Source organism: Thermobia domestica, chromosome 6 (genome assembly GCF_964235325.1).
Source record: "Thermobia domestica chromosome 6, izTheDome1.hap1.1, whole genome shotgun sequence".
NCBI classification, from domain to species: domain Eukaryota; kingdom Metazoa; phylum Arthropoda; class Insecta; order Zygentoma; family Lepismatidae; genus Thermobia; species Thermobia domestica.
In genome coordinates this window covers 275,650,436-275,665,702 of record NC_137459.1, presented here as the reverse complement: position 1 = coordinate 275,665,702, position 15,267 = coordinate 275,650,436, and the positions used below count along the sequence as shown (strand labels likewise).

The 15,267-nt window shown below is 31.6% G+C and overlaps 1 long non-coding RNA gene across 1 annotated transcript in view; it reads right to left on the bottom strand.

The window, feature by feature from the left end:
• Positions 1-15,267, bottom strand: part of LOC145687793 (uncharacterized) — a 174,869-nt gene that overhangs the window by 26,528 nt on the left and 133,074 nt on the right. The window lies entirely within an intron of this gene.

Below are 15,267 nucleotides of genomic sequence, written 5' to 3'. Positions count from 1 at the left end.
AGTAGTGGTGGTAGTAGTAGTAGTAGTAGTAGTAGTAGTAGTGGTAGTAGTAGTAGTAGTAGTAGTTGGTGCGGTGACTAGCGCGCGTGTCATTGCTGCGTGGAGTCCCAGGTTTGATTTTCGATGGAAGAGCCTTGAAACATTTGAACGTATTGTGGTTGTTTGGATTCCATATTAAACTCTAGGTCTACGTGTCAGATGGTCTCGGTGCTGAAAAAGGACGCTAAACTTCAATAAACAAACAAACACATTAATAATTATTATTATAATATTAGTAAGTTAAATCAAACCCTTTCTGCTGTTCAAGTGGCTAATACGCGCGCCTCTGATTCACAGGGTCACAATTCCAGTTCGAGCTCAAATGGTTCGGATTTCACATTAAGTGATATTGTTACGTTTTATATGGCCTTGGATCTAACAAGGGTCATGGAACTAAAAATAAAATAAAAATTCACAGGTATTTTTTTAGTGTCGAAGGTAGGGGGCGGAAGGACAGAAACTATTAACGATGTTTTGGTTAAAAGTAATACCCTGTATATAAGCATATAACAAAGGCTTCAATTCTGATTATTTGTGAAGGGAGTCATTGAAAATACAAGTCCAAGGATTTTTAAAATTATCAAGAAGTGCTACCATTACATAGTTATGAGTGGATACATAGGCCATATAAAATAATTAACTTCATAATTTCTCAGAGTTGAGCATAAGCTCGGGTAAGACAAAAACGCCCCAGCATGTACCTGAATACAACTTGCTAACAAAAATATGAATCAACAGGGATCCCTCACCACTATATAGTTAGCGTACGTGAGTTTGAAGCAGGATACTCGGAGGAAGCCGATGTGGTATGGGTCCCACATTAAGCTATAGGTTCACGTTTCTTATAGCCTCTGTGCTAAACTCCAAATTAATCAATCTACAACCTTAGATAATTGGTATTGTACTAATATTATATGATATATTCTTTAATTCATTTCCAGAGTGATGTTTCTTCCTGGATTTATAAAATTGAGTGGAAATCAAAAAATATAAAATAGGTATTCATCGTATAAATGCGCGTGAGTTATTTATCTTAACTAAGGTTTCTTGTCTGCGATAATTGATGTGAAACGAAGGAAACAGAAGATATCCAAGGATATATATATATATATTCACTTCGGATTTACATTTCACGTGTGCTGAGAACAGATAAGAAGGAAAATAAAGGAAGAAAACAACACCACCCTTCATATTTTTCAACTCACAGTTTGGAGCATAACGCGGGAACTCAGAAAGAGTATATATATCAGGTCTCATGACATGTATATTTCCCATTCCTCATTGCTAAAATTTTAGACGCTTCACAGCATTTTACCACAATCTATGCTTCACCAGATCTTTTCTTTAGCATCCCTGTACGACCCCATGAAGGTTGGTACAGTCGGAATTGCCAAAACAGAACCCCTCGCACGTCATTTCCACTGGTAGGATTTTTGTTGTGCCACATACAAGGGTTGTCATCATCCTTGAAATATTGGCGCCCTGATTGCCGCTCCGACACATAAAAGCATGCAAGAATGGTCTTCAAAAGCCACTGCTGCACTGCGACGAGAATGTAGTGAGGTTATCCTTTTCCAATGTCCACGAATACATATTATATATATATATATATATATATATATATATATATATATATATATATATATATATATATATATATATATATATATATATATATATATATGGATGCTTCCTCATTCCTCGGAACCGTATGCTAGCTAGGTCTGCACAAGTTATATACCGAGTTGAAAGGTTTCTATCTGAAGTGAATCACAAGGAAAGATGAAAAGAACGCTGAGAATCATTGAAAAAGATGCTGATGGAATGGGTACGTCTCCCTGCACCAAGCAAGCACAAGGCTCTTCTTGCCGTTTCTCAGTGTCGTGCGCTTTCGTTCAGCCGAACCCTTCTGATGCAGCCACCAAACTACCCTCTCCACCTTCTCCTCATCCCTGAAGGCACAAGTCTAACATTGATGGATGTGCGGCTAAAAAATCAACCGATAAACGCAACTTTTACTCGTCTTTGCCTTTAGGGCATATACTTTAAGAAGAAACTTCCTGCTTCTTTGTGATTTCCGAAGAAGCAAAGTTGTTAAGATTTGCTGGAAGTAGAGGATGGGTAGGTGGGATTCAAGCGGAAGTTAAAAATAAAACAACAACAGAAGGAAGGTATCGATGAGAATGTAAGTGACAGCATGAAATACTTAGCAGGAAAGTTCAAGTGTTTGTTCACTTCAACGACATAGACACCTCATATTGTTCTCTCTCTCTTTTTTTTTTATTATTTTTTATTATTCTAACTTCCTACTGCATTAACGTCAAAGAAAACTATTTAGTGTTTGATACCCAATAAAGGTATCCATAATCGATTATAAAATATCTGTAAATTGTAAAACAATACTTTGAAAGCATCCTTACCTTTTAAAATGATTTTGTATTTCTAACTTCTAATACTTCAATTCGTTTTATATATAAGAAATTTGCTTCTTTGGCAAAGTCAAAAAAAAAAAAAAAAAAAATGATACATGTGTATATCATCGTCGACGTTCACCTATAGGGAAACACTTCAACAAGAACTGCTAATACTGGAAATCAAATTCGGATTTTTTTCTTTTTCTTATTTTGGAACTTAGTATACTACTCGATAAGATTTGAATTGTGCACGATGTGCACAAGATGAAACGACAAAGAGTTTTCGTAACGAGATTCGACATTAAGACACATTATATATATATATATATATATATATATATATATATATATATATATATATATAGAAACAAATACATTTTAAGAGATTAGGCGTTACTTTCACGGTCAATTTTCGAAACAAGACAGCTTCAACTCTTGAACATCCCTATGTACGATCCAAAGATTCGTTACTGAAATTCACAGGCGCGTATTTGAGTCACGTTGGATTGTTTTCGTCATTACGAGCGTGACCCATCATTACAAAATAAAATGCATTATCTTCACGTATGCTAATAAGGTAAACAGACTCCTTTCATTTCGAGTTCGGGATGAAATAAGCTAAACTACGGACTTTGTTCTTTCCTCTGCTTATTCAGCCGCCGTTTAGATCTTGAACGTAAGCTTACTTTTAATCCCGTTTCAGAGAAACATTCTCATTTTTGGGCTGATTCACTGTGCAGTTGTATCATTTAAATGTATGTAATACTGTTCAGTTTTAGCTTCAGGCAAGGTAATGCAGTCATAGCTTCCAGTCTTTAGGTGCACCTTCCGTGTGAGTAGACTTTGCTGTGCACATTCTCTTCATAAGGACTCCTAATGTTTTTGGACTTATAACACACGCTTCAGAACCCTCACTTCATTGCAATACATGTATTAAATATTTTATTAATGGTAGTGTTAACTATAATAGTGTAAAACTATAAATGAACGTTTGATTATTATTATTATTATTATTATTATTATTATTATTAATATTATTATTTATATTATTATTATTTAACAATCACCAGATACAACTCAGAGGCCATTTTGCACTCGATATCTAACAATAACAACAACAACAATGGAAAGGATTTGGGAAGGTATCGGCCAGGGCCTGTTTAGTAGGTACCATCCCGGCATTTGCCTGGAAGAACTTAGGAAAACCCTGGATAACCCCAGTCAGGATGGTCGGCAGCGGGAATCGAACCCACGACCTCCCGAATTCCAAACCAAAGCTCTACCATTTGAGCTACTTCGCTCGGTAAATAAATAAATCTTACAGTAGTACGTCCCACGATTATGCAGGTTAGGCTAAAGGGGACGGTGATGAGAAATGAATCGAATTTTGGAACGAAGAAAGTGTGATAAAACAGGATAACCCAGAGAAACCCAAACACACAGAGTTTGTCCACCACGAAGTTCATTTGGAGCGAGCTGGGATCGAACCACGGACCCCCTGCACCAGAGGTGAACGCTATAACACTGTCCTACCGCGGCCCCAAATGGACGTTTGGATTATATTTAAAACCATTCCGAAGATATGAAAAGCATTAGTAGAGATTAATCTACTCCTCAAAATGATGTATTTGTGAGAAATGTTTAAAATGATTATTGACTTGCTTTGTTTCTGTACCATTGCAGTAATAATTTTAATCTGTGTAATTGCAAGTTCTAATAACTGAATCGTTTATTTCAGAAACCCGCTAAATGCACTTTCTAAAACTTTAGGGAAAACGAAGAAAAACATTATATCTATGATAATGACAAATTTCACTATTCCACAAAATTCAGAGTATTAGTTAATTTGCTGGCAAATTGGATGTTACCTGAAACTAGATTACAATAGTTATTCCGTAATTAATAAAAAAATCAATTAACGGGTTTGTGCAATAAATCTAGTTGTGTCGGAAGAAAACATAAAATTTGCAAGCGAAATAACAACATTTGCTGTTGTATTCTGTTTTAAAAAGAAAAACACAAAGTTATTAACAATACATATGTATCTGAGTATCAAATGAAAAGTCGGAACATAATTAGAATAGGAATGTACCCATAGTAAGAACGGTAATCATGTTATCATTGCCTTACAAACGACGTGATTCTCTTCTAAACTATGTCTGTCTGTTCCATGTCTACGTTATACATGGCTTCTGTAGTTGACCACTGAAGGATGTCATTGCAGGAATCGTCATAACCTGTAGTGTAGTCACTCAGCTTACCTAGGTCATCATTTTTTTTCTTATTGATAGTTACCTTTCCAGAAGGGTAAGCTCTTACTGTTGGCAAGGCAACTCAGGAACGTCCTTGTACCTTGTTTAAGGCGGACGTTGAGGACATGAACCCATCAATGAACTCCTTTGTCACCTTTCATTTGCTGGCCGTATTGAATTTACACTGTTTGTAAGATGATATTTTGAATGGGACTTTTTTTGTCCTTGGACGCAGCTCTTCTTAGCATTTCATCAGAGTTCACATTTTTTCTTATAAAACTCAGGCCACCAATTCTTAAAAGTTGAAGATATTCTCGCTGGTAGTTCGGTGGACGGAGAAACTTCCAGTTTTACTGGCTTTAAAAATCAGCTCTGCGTACTGGTCTGGTGAACACATTATCTCTACTTTTCGTAAAACATTTTATTGATCCAAAATTTCGATCCCATAGTAAAAATGAATGTCCTCTTACTGGAAAATAGTGTGTGGTAGTTTCAAAGACTCTCCTATCACAAAGGTTCATCAAAAACCGCACAATAGAGTGGTTCTTATTTTGGCTAGATGGGCTGTCGCTGAAGAGAGTAGGGGATAGACGTAACCATCGTAGTAGTCTTTCCAGTTTTATGACGGGGTGGGGTGAGACAATGTTATTGTTTACAATAGGATTATTGTTTGATAGGAATGTTGTTTATCCTTGACAATATTTGTATAAATTAGATGTTTTTGTAATTTCTAAGAAAAGCTATTGTTTGTTTTGGGGAGAGGTAGAACACAGGTGCGCGTTAAAGGTTTTCTATTGTTGACAGGAATCTCGCTTGTCCTTGAATAGTCACGTAGGCACAAGTTTGTTTTGGAATTTCTAAGAAAAGCTTATGTTTGTTTTGGGGGAGAGGTAGAACACAGGTGCGCGTTAAAGGTTTTCTATTGTTGACAGGAATCTCGCTTGTCCTTGAATAGTCACGTAGGCACAAGTTTGTTTTGGAATTTCTAAGAAAAGCTTTTGTTTGTTTTGGGGAGAGGTAGAACACAGGTGTGCGTTAAAAGTTTTTATTGTTGACAGGAATGTCGCTTAACCTTGATTGATCACGTACGCAGAGGTTTGTTTTGGAATTTCTAAGAAAAGCTTTTGTTTGTTTTGGGGAGAGGTAGAACACAGGTGTGCGTTAAAAGTTTTTATTGTTGACAGGAATGTCGCTTGACCTTGAATAGTCACGTAGGCATATTGAAGAATGTTTGGAGATTTCTGGAAAAGTGATTAAAAGGTAAATGACCGTGTATTTCATAGAATTTTAATTAATTCCAAGAATTTAAGTAATTCCAAGAATTTTATACGAAGATTACCGAAGATTGCCGAAGTTTTCCGAATGATGTTAAAATTTCCACAACTTTCTTGAACTTTTACGAAGATATACGAACGAATTAGTTTGGGCGTTATAAAAATTATTTAGTTTGCTGTTTGAATAGCATTATTTAAACATTGTTCACATAAAAAAGTAAAATAACTATGGAAAGTTTAATACAGTTACGTGAAATTGTTTTTGAGTGTTTGAAAATTAATTTAAAAATTTATAAGATGATATTATCATATATGGATGATACTGAAATATTTTCGGAGAAGGACATAAGATGTAAATGCGGTGTAAATAAAGTAGACACGAACTGTATAAAGAAAGCAATACATGAGTGGAAAACAAAAGATATTTTGCTATGTGCTGCTTGTAGTTATGGATATTTTAATGAAATGGAACATGAATGTTTATTTTTGGATGAAAACGTTATGAAATCACGAGTAAAGGATATTATGGAAAACATAGATGTGGAAGAAAATATATTTTATACGTATGCGAAATCACATTTTATCGGTTTGCTAACAAGAGAATCGTTTTATAACACATACTTTAAATTATTGAAAAGTGAAGTGTTTTTAAGTGATCTTGTGGATATTCTTCTTGATAAAGATAAAAGTAAAAGTGCTGAATAAAAACGAATATTTTATGCACATAAGTAAAATTTTGGTGTTTGTGAAAAAAACGCGTTTAAACATTTAACGTTTGCAAATATTTCATAAAAGAAGAAGAAGAAGAAACTTTAAATTACTAGTAACTATATTTGTATTACGGAAGAAATTAAATTGTGTGTGTGTGTGTGTGTGTGAAGTTTATACGAAACAATTTTTACAACACTTGATGTCAGGCAATGTTATTATCAAATATTTTAAGAAGAAATGTTGGAAACTAATACATGTTTAATACTTATCTTTATATTTATTTTCTTATATTATTTGATACACAGTTTTATTTCATATATTTGTATTATATTAATTTTTCATTTTAGTTTACTTCATCTTAAGAAAACATTTAAAGAATAAAATTATTACGAACTAATTATTATTGCAGACAAGAACATATTTGAAGAAATGTATAATTAAAAACTTTGTGAGTGTTATAATATATAACACGAAAGAATACATAATTAAAATTTTCGGAACATTTTTAATACGCTCACACAAAGTAATCGAAACATTTTATTAACTATTTTTAAAACGTTCACTCATTTTATATATGTTTGAACTTTTAGTATGCTCACACGAAGTGTTCGAATCATTTTAACAACTATTTTTATAACTTTTACACTTTTTTTATATTTTCGAACATTTTAGTATGCTCACACGAAGTGTTCGAGTAATTTATTACGAGAGGTTAAATAAATAAGGAGATTTCACTGAAATCGATACATCAAAATACAAGTTGCAAAAGCAAATACTTTATTTACAGGTTCACAGAATAGCTGTTTTACCGAGTATGCTTTGGCATACGAATCAACTAAAGTTAATAATACGAAAGAATAAATAATTAATATTTTCAAACTTTTTAGTACGCTCACATGAAGTGTTCGAAACATTTAACAACTTTTTTGAAACGTTTACACATAGTATTCTGAATTTGCAAAAGCAAATGATTCAATTTAAAATAAATAACACGAAAGAATATATAAACGGAGTTTACGTAGAAATCATTTAATGGATTATACTCTGAGTATTATTATGGACTTCTACAAGAAGCATAGCAATTAAAATTGCACAGGAAACGATCTAACTAAAGTTATATAGGAAAGGAAACATGAAAAAATTACATTAAGATTTATATGTAGTTAAAAATTATTTTGTGTAGAGTTTATATAGAGTTAGTAACACTGTTTTACAACTTAAGATTTTTCCGCTAGAGTGCATTAGTTGTAAAGAAAGAACAAACGATTTTGATACTTTGTTTTAGTTGTCGAGAATATTTTCTTGTTAGAACACGTACTTTTTTTTGTGGTGTTAAGAACCGTGTTTTGTGCAAGAATGAATTGCGCGTGTGATAAATCAAGAATTGATATTAATTGTATTAAATTAGCAATAATTAAATGGGTACCGAACAAAGTGTTACTTTGTGGAGCATGTTATTATAATTATTTATTCAAAAATGACATTAGACATATGTGTATGTTGAAAAGCAAAGAAGTGTTGGACTTGGAAGCTTGTAGTATTTTATTAAAAGAAGATACGTGCAAAGAAATTATGAAAATATATATGGATTTACACAATATCCATAGTAAGAAAGACCATATTCTTACACAATGCATTTTTAATAATCTTTATGAAAGCATTTTATTTCATGTGATAATGTCTGATTCCGATTTTCCAAGACTTACACTTTTACATAAAGATGTTTTACACGGAGTGTACAAGAATACATCTAAATAATTTGAACGTCGTAGGACGCATGCGCAGTTGTTAAAAGTTTGTACGCATGCGCATTCGTTAAAAGTTTGTGCGCATGTGCAGAGTTGTGATTGTGTACATAGGAACATTACTTAAGTTAACAGTATTTGTGAAGATGTGTAGTAAGCGAGTATCTGTTTTTGAGTATATCTCTCCAAGAGAGAGACAGATTGAGTGTGAAAAGCATCAGAAAATTATTTATCAACACCCATGGGATCCTGATATTCCTGAAGAAGAACAAGATAAAGTGAAAATACTATATCCTACACAGGAAATAGAAGAATCGTTTAGAAGATTTTATCGATATGATGATGAAATCCATTTTGAAAAAGTGTTTCCTAATACACATATTGAAATTGGAGAATTAGACAATGTGAATTGTAAGTGCAATCGTTTTAAAATAAGTGATTTGTGTGTGAAAGAACTTTTTCAGAATTATCAGCTGAGTGAACCATTACTGTGCTTTCCTTGTTCAATAAGAATACCAGACGAAAAACTACATAAATGTTTGTTAATATTTAATAATAGTTTGAAAGAAACTGTGTGGGAATTTTTAATTCAAAAGAAAACTCGTGACATAGTGTTTGAACTTTACATACAGAAACACTTTAGTTCTTCGGATAAGAATTATAGACAAAACAAAACTGTTTTAAATAGATTTAATTTAGCATATGAATCAGTTACGTTTTCAGATTCATATATTTGTGATTTAGTTGAACTGTTTTTAAAGAAAGACAGAGATGTGTTTGCAAAACAAATTATGTACGTATGAATGTACTTTTCTTTCTGTGAATGAACTGTGTGTGCTGGAATGTATATCAAGATGGAAACCGAAATATAAACTTCTGTGCTACGGGTGCTATCAAAACAGCCACATTATAGATGAACATGAATGCATTGTTTTAGACCGTGAAATGTTGTGTTATAATGCATGGTGTGTTATGGTGCGACCAGATACGTTTGATGAACTGTACGAACTCTTTTCATCGTATCATGAGAGTGAAATTGACGATTGGACATTTGATTATGCTTTATTTAATATTTTATTAAAGAAAAACTACATCAATTTAATTTTAGAATTTCTCTTGGAAAAAGATTTCACTTATAATTTTTAATTCATTTCTTTGTTTGTGATAGTGAAATAACTAAATGAAGTGAAAGTTATATATTGAAAATATATATTACAATTTTTATTATCAATAACATTTACTTGAATTCAAAATTAAAATAACTTATTTTATTTACTATTCATAATATATATGATGCTTTAATACATTTTTATTTGATCATACATACATATCTTTATTACATTTTTTTATTTGATATATATGTAATCACTTTATCTTATATGGAAAAAAAAAATAAATATTATATGAATAAAAATATTTTAGCGTTGTTGATTTCTTTAAAATCATTTAGTTTATAATTTTTATATTCAGATACGCTTATTAAATAATTTTATATTCAGATACGTTTACTATGTAATTTTGTATTCAGATACATTTAATTTGTACTCTCGTCCCCAGCCACATTTGGTTTGTAATCTCGTACCCAGCCACATTTGGTTTGTATTCTCGCACCAAGGTGCATTCAATTTGTAATCTCGCACCCAGGTGCATTCAGTTTGAAATCTCGTACCCAGACGCATTTAGTTTGTAATTTTGTACGCAATTGCATTAAGAAAATTTTTGTATCCATACGCGTTAGAATTTCGTGTTTATCACATGTTGAATTAATAATTATTATAATTTGTAACTTAAACGATAACTAACAACAACAACATGTATAACAGAAACAATTTATTAAGAAGTTTACAGCGTAGCGGTTATAACGAGTATGCTTTGCCATACGAATCAATAAATAATTAGTATTTTCGATCATCTTTAGTATGCTCACACAAAGTGTTCGAGTAATTTATTACGAGAGGTTAAATAAATAATGAGATTTCGTAGAAACCGATTCATTAAAAAGATACAAGAGGTTAAATAAATAAGGAGATTTCGTAGAAAGCGATTCATTAAAAGATACGAAAGAAAAAATAATATTTTCCCAACAGTGTTGTTCCTACAAGAAGCATAACAATTAAAATTACATAGCATACACTAAGAACAGAAAAAAGAAATAAAATAAAATCAACTTAGTTATTTAGTTAATTAATTAATTAAAATCTAAAGAGAATGGAAAATAATTAGTAGCAAACAGAAACAACAAAAGAAAAGAAAGAAAATAAAATCATGTTAGTTATCTAGTTAGTTAGTTAAAATATAAAGAGCATAAAAAGAATTAGTTGCAATCAAAAACAATAGAAGAAAGAAAACATTTTAACAACTATTTTTGAAACGTTTATTCATTTTTATATATGTTTGAACTTTTAGTACGCTCACACGAAGTGTTCGAGTTATTTATTACGAGAGTTTAAATAAATAAGGAGTTTTCGTAAAAAGCGATTCATTAAAAGATACGAAAGAAAAATAATTAATATTTTCCCAACAGTATTGTTCCTACAAGGAGCGTAACAATTAAAATTACATGGCAAACACAAACAAGAGAACAAAAATATAAGCAACGATATACCTACTGACTGAAAAATATTACTTAAAGAAAAAAAGTATTGCTTAATATAAGAAAGTTCGCTTTGAAAGAAATGTTACATTAAGAAATATTCAAAAGGATTATTACAGGTATTATAATTTTAGCGGGGAAATTTTCAGTTTTGTTTATCGGCAACTGACAACGTTACTTACCGTTTTCATTTATTGCGACTTTTCCCTAAAATATTTGCAATAATGAGGAAAAAGAAGTCATATTTTATGATTTGATATGCATCATAAGGTAGATATTAATTTGTATAGTATAAATAACACGCATATTTTCATCTTATTTATTTATGTATTGTATAGTTTATGATATATAACGGAAAGGAAATAAAAATATGTTTGACGTGATGTTTACTATCCAACATATACGCATAGCAATATGCATATTTACTATACTTAAATATAAAATATAAAAGGTACAAATATATGTATGGCGCAAAAAATGAATCGATACAAATTGCTAGGGTGTATATGTACAATGATGTACTAATACTTTATTATACTCACAGAACTTCTATACTTTATTAGATATTAATATATATCGTTCATACCAATACTAAATGATATCTTGTATGTATGCTTTACGTGATATGCTTTATTAGGTACGGTGAATAAAAAATCGGTTTTAAAAAAATGTGTGAATATGAAATGGTTGACTTCATATATACCTACCAATTCTATTTGCTAAACATAAATAAAATCAAAGTAAACTATATGGTAGACATTAGGCATACCACTCACTGCATGTCAATGCATGTATTATGTAGGGAACCCGATGTTTTTATTTTTTAACATTATAAGAAGTGTATGTTGTGAATGCTATTTTTTCTTATACAATTTTATAGTAAGTATAACATATTAGGCATTTTTGTTGACACCCAATGCTTTTACTATTCACTATGTATGTATGTATATACAATACTCTATCACTTAGAATTCCTTTACATTTGACATTTGTTACATTTACTACGCATTAATCAGCATCTATGATTCCATACACAGAGCATGACATTAAGAGAAGATAGTCTTTAATATACAATATGTAATTGATAATGATAATGTATCATTTATGTAGAAAAGTTGGCAATACTAATTATTATTTGTTTGCCAATCGGATGCATAGCACTAGTGTGACATGGCATTGCACAGCCATAAGAAATTTGCGCGCGTTGTTATACGCGGATGCCGCACGCGGGGCCGGGCGAGTACGGTTTTACGTTTATATTTGCGTCGGGCACACGCGGCACCGGTGAGTGCGGTTTCACGAATATACCCACGCCGGGCGCGCGCGGGACCTGTCAGTACAGTTTTACGTTTATATCCGTGCCAGAAATATAAACGCATGTGCGGAAAAATGGATTTATATTATTAGGTGGTTGTTAAGTAATAAATTGCAATATTTACTTGTTATACGCACATCTATATATCTAACTCCTGTAATCCGTTTATGTTTACACTGATGTTTCCAATTTTACTTACAAACATTAGAATATGTAATGTGCAAAATATTACTGTATGATTCCCCTTATTGTCTTATAATTCCATTGATATGACAACATTTTGTGCCAACTCTACTCACTTGATTTATTTTTAAGTATGACCACATTTGAACATAATACTACTCACTTGACTCATTTTTAATTTTGAAATTAATATTTTTAATTCATATTAGTGACTTCATTGTAAATATAGGAATTAACACGTTCATTGAAATATGTTTATTTTTACTAGTTATATTTTTATAAAATATGACCCTATATTCTTTAAGTATTATGTTATATACATTTACTTTTGCTTGTTTATACTGAAAAGAAAATGTCAACTTTGCTCGTACTATATATGTTTATCACTTTGTTTTAATAATTACTATTGTGCTGCCAAAATGTCTTGAGCCGTGGCAAAAATGCAGACTAACGCTCACACCCTCACACACCCACGCGTTGAACCAATAAGAGTTTAGCTCTTGCTAAGCGAAAGAAAGCGAGTGGAATTCCTTCAACCAATAGCAGCGCTTGGAACGGAAGACTATTTTTTAGACTATTTATAGACCATTTTTGCTCTCAAAGCTTTATAATAAAGGTTCAGATTCCTATTGATGTAATATACTATTAGTATGTTTTATCTCACTCATATTAATTAATTGATTAACTATGGAATAGAAAAAATAGAAGTTACGCATGGCGTAAGTCTGGACATGTCGTGAAATTTTATCTTGTGTGTAGAGAAGATATTTAATATAAAATATTCACATATTAAGTTGGTATTCTTTTCTGAAATAAATTTGTGATCATTTTTGCACTGCACGTACAGTACAAATAATTCTTACACGGTTCCCAAAACAAAGTCCATTGCTGATGTAGCTCTTTCTCTTTCTATCTATTTATCTATATCTGTATTTATGACGTATCTGCAAGCTTGAATATCTGTAGTTTGTTTGTTGAACTCCTTTCTACTTGTCCCTTTCTTTTTCTACGTATCCTCTGTATGTGTTTTTAATCTATCTATGTATTTTATGGCGTATCTGCTTGTATTTGAGTATCTGTAGCTTGTTTTTGTTCTATCTATGTATTTTAGGACGTATTTGCTTGCATTTGAGTATCTGTAGCTTGTTTTTAATCTATTTATGTATTTATGACGTATCTGCTTGTATTTTATGGCGTATCTGTTTGTATTTGAGTATCTGTATCTTGTTTTTAATCTCTTTATGAATTTTACTGACTATCTGCAAGTTTGAGTATCTGTAGCTTGTTTTTAATCTATCTATGTATTTATGACGTATCTGCTTGTATTTTATGGCGTATCTGCTTGTATTTGAGTATCTGTAGCTTGTTTTTACTCTCTTTATGAATTTTACTGACTATCTACAAGATTGAGTATCTGTAGCTTGTTTGTTGACATCCTTTCTGATTGTTTTTAAGTATCTACACGTCCCTCTCTTTATCTCTCTCTTTCTCTCTTTTGCACGTATCGTCTGTATGTGTTTTTTCTCTATTTATGTATTTGATGACGTATCTGCAAGTTTGAGTATCTGTAGCTTGTTTTTAATCTATCTATGTATTTGATGATGTATCTCCATGTTTTTCGAGTATCTGTAACTTGTTTTTTACTCTCTCTATGAATTTTACTGACTATCTACAAGATTGAGTATCTGTAGCTTGTTTGTTGTCATCCTTTTTGATTGTTTTTTAAGTATCTACATATCCCTCTCTTTATCTCTCTCTTTCTCTCTTTTGCACGTATCGTCTGTATGTGTTTTTATCTATTTATGTATTTGATGACGTATCTGCTTGTTTTGAGTATCTGTAGCTTGTTTTACTCTATCTATGTATTTGATGATGTATCTGCATGTTTTGAGTATCTGTAGCTTGTTTTTACTTTATCTATGTATTTATGGTGTATCTGCAAGCTTGAGTATCTCTGATTAAAAACTAAGAAAGTACTTTTAGTCTTACTGTAAAATGGAATATCGTAAACTTGCTAAGCGTAATTGTAATTTTGAATACCCATGACGTTTGCCTTCTCTTTGTATAACATAAGTTTATATCCAAGGAAGATCCCCTAAGAAATTTTACGGTAAACTATATAATATGTTCCTTAGATTTTCAACTGATTACGGCTTTGCTATAATACCAAAGAATTTATTTCTCACTACAGTTGATAAATATAACATAAATAAACACATTATATAACATAATATATATCACATAGATTTTAACTATGCGGTATGAAATCTGGAACATTACAATTATTCTGTACTATTTTATATTTTAACCGCGAAATCTATTTTAATTGCTTTCACATCTACTGGCTGAGTCTTCCTTCAAAATCTATTTTTTGGGTATAGGACATGAGTACCTAATTTCCCTATATTCAGAACAATATACATGATTTTAAGCTTAACATTCTTCACCAAGAGATTTTGAAGTGAATAATAAGTCAAGTTTCATGTTTTTAGATTGCATCTACTTCTTATGGTCTTTTCATTAGATTGATTTAGGACTATACTGTTTCCTTATGGTACATGTGTTCTTTTACCATGTAGACTTCAATGATACACTGTTTTCTTATGGAGAATGCCTCATTTAATCTCCTTCATGAAGAATTAGTGGTAGAATGCTTACTTGTAATACATGATGACTCAGTGATACAGTACTTCCTTGCACTAATTGAGGTCCCTGATTGAGTTTGAATGTACTGATTTAGT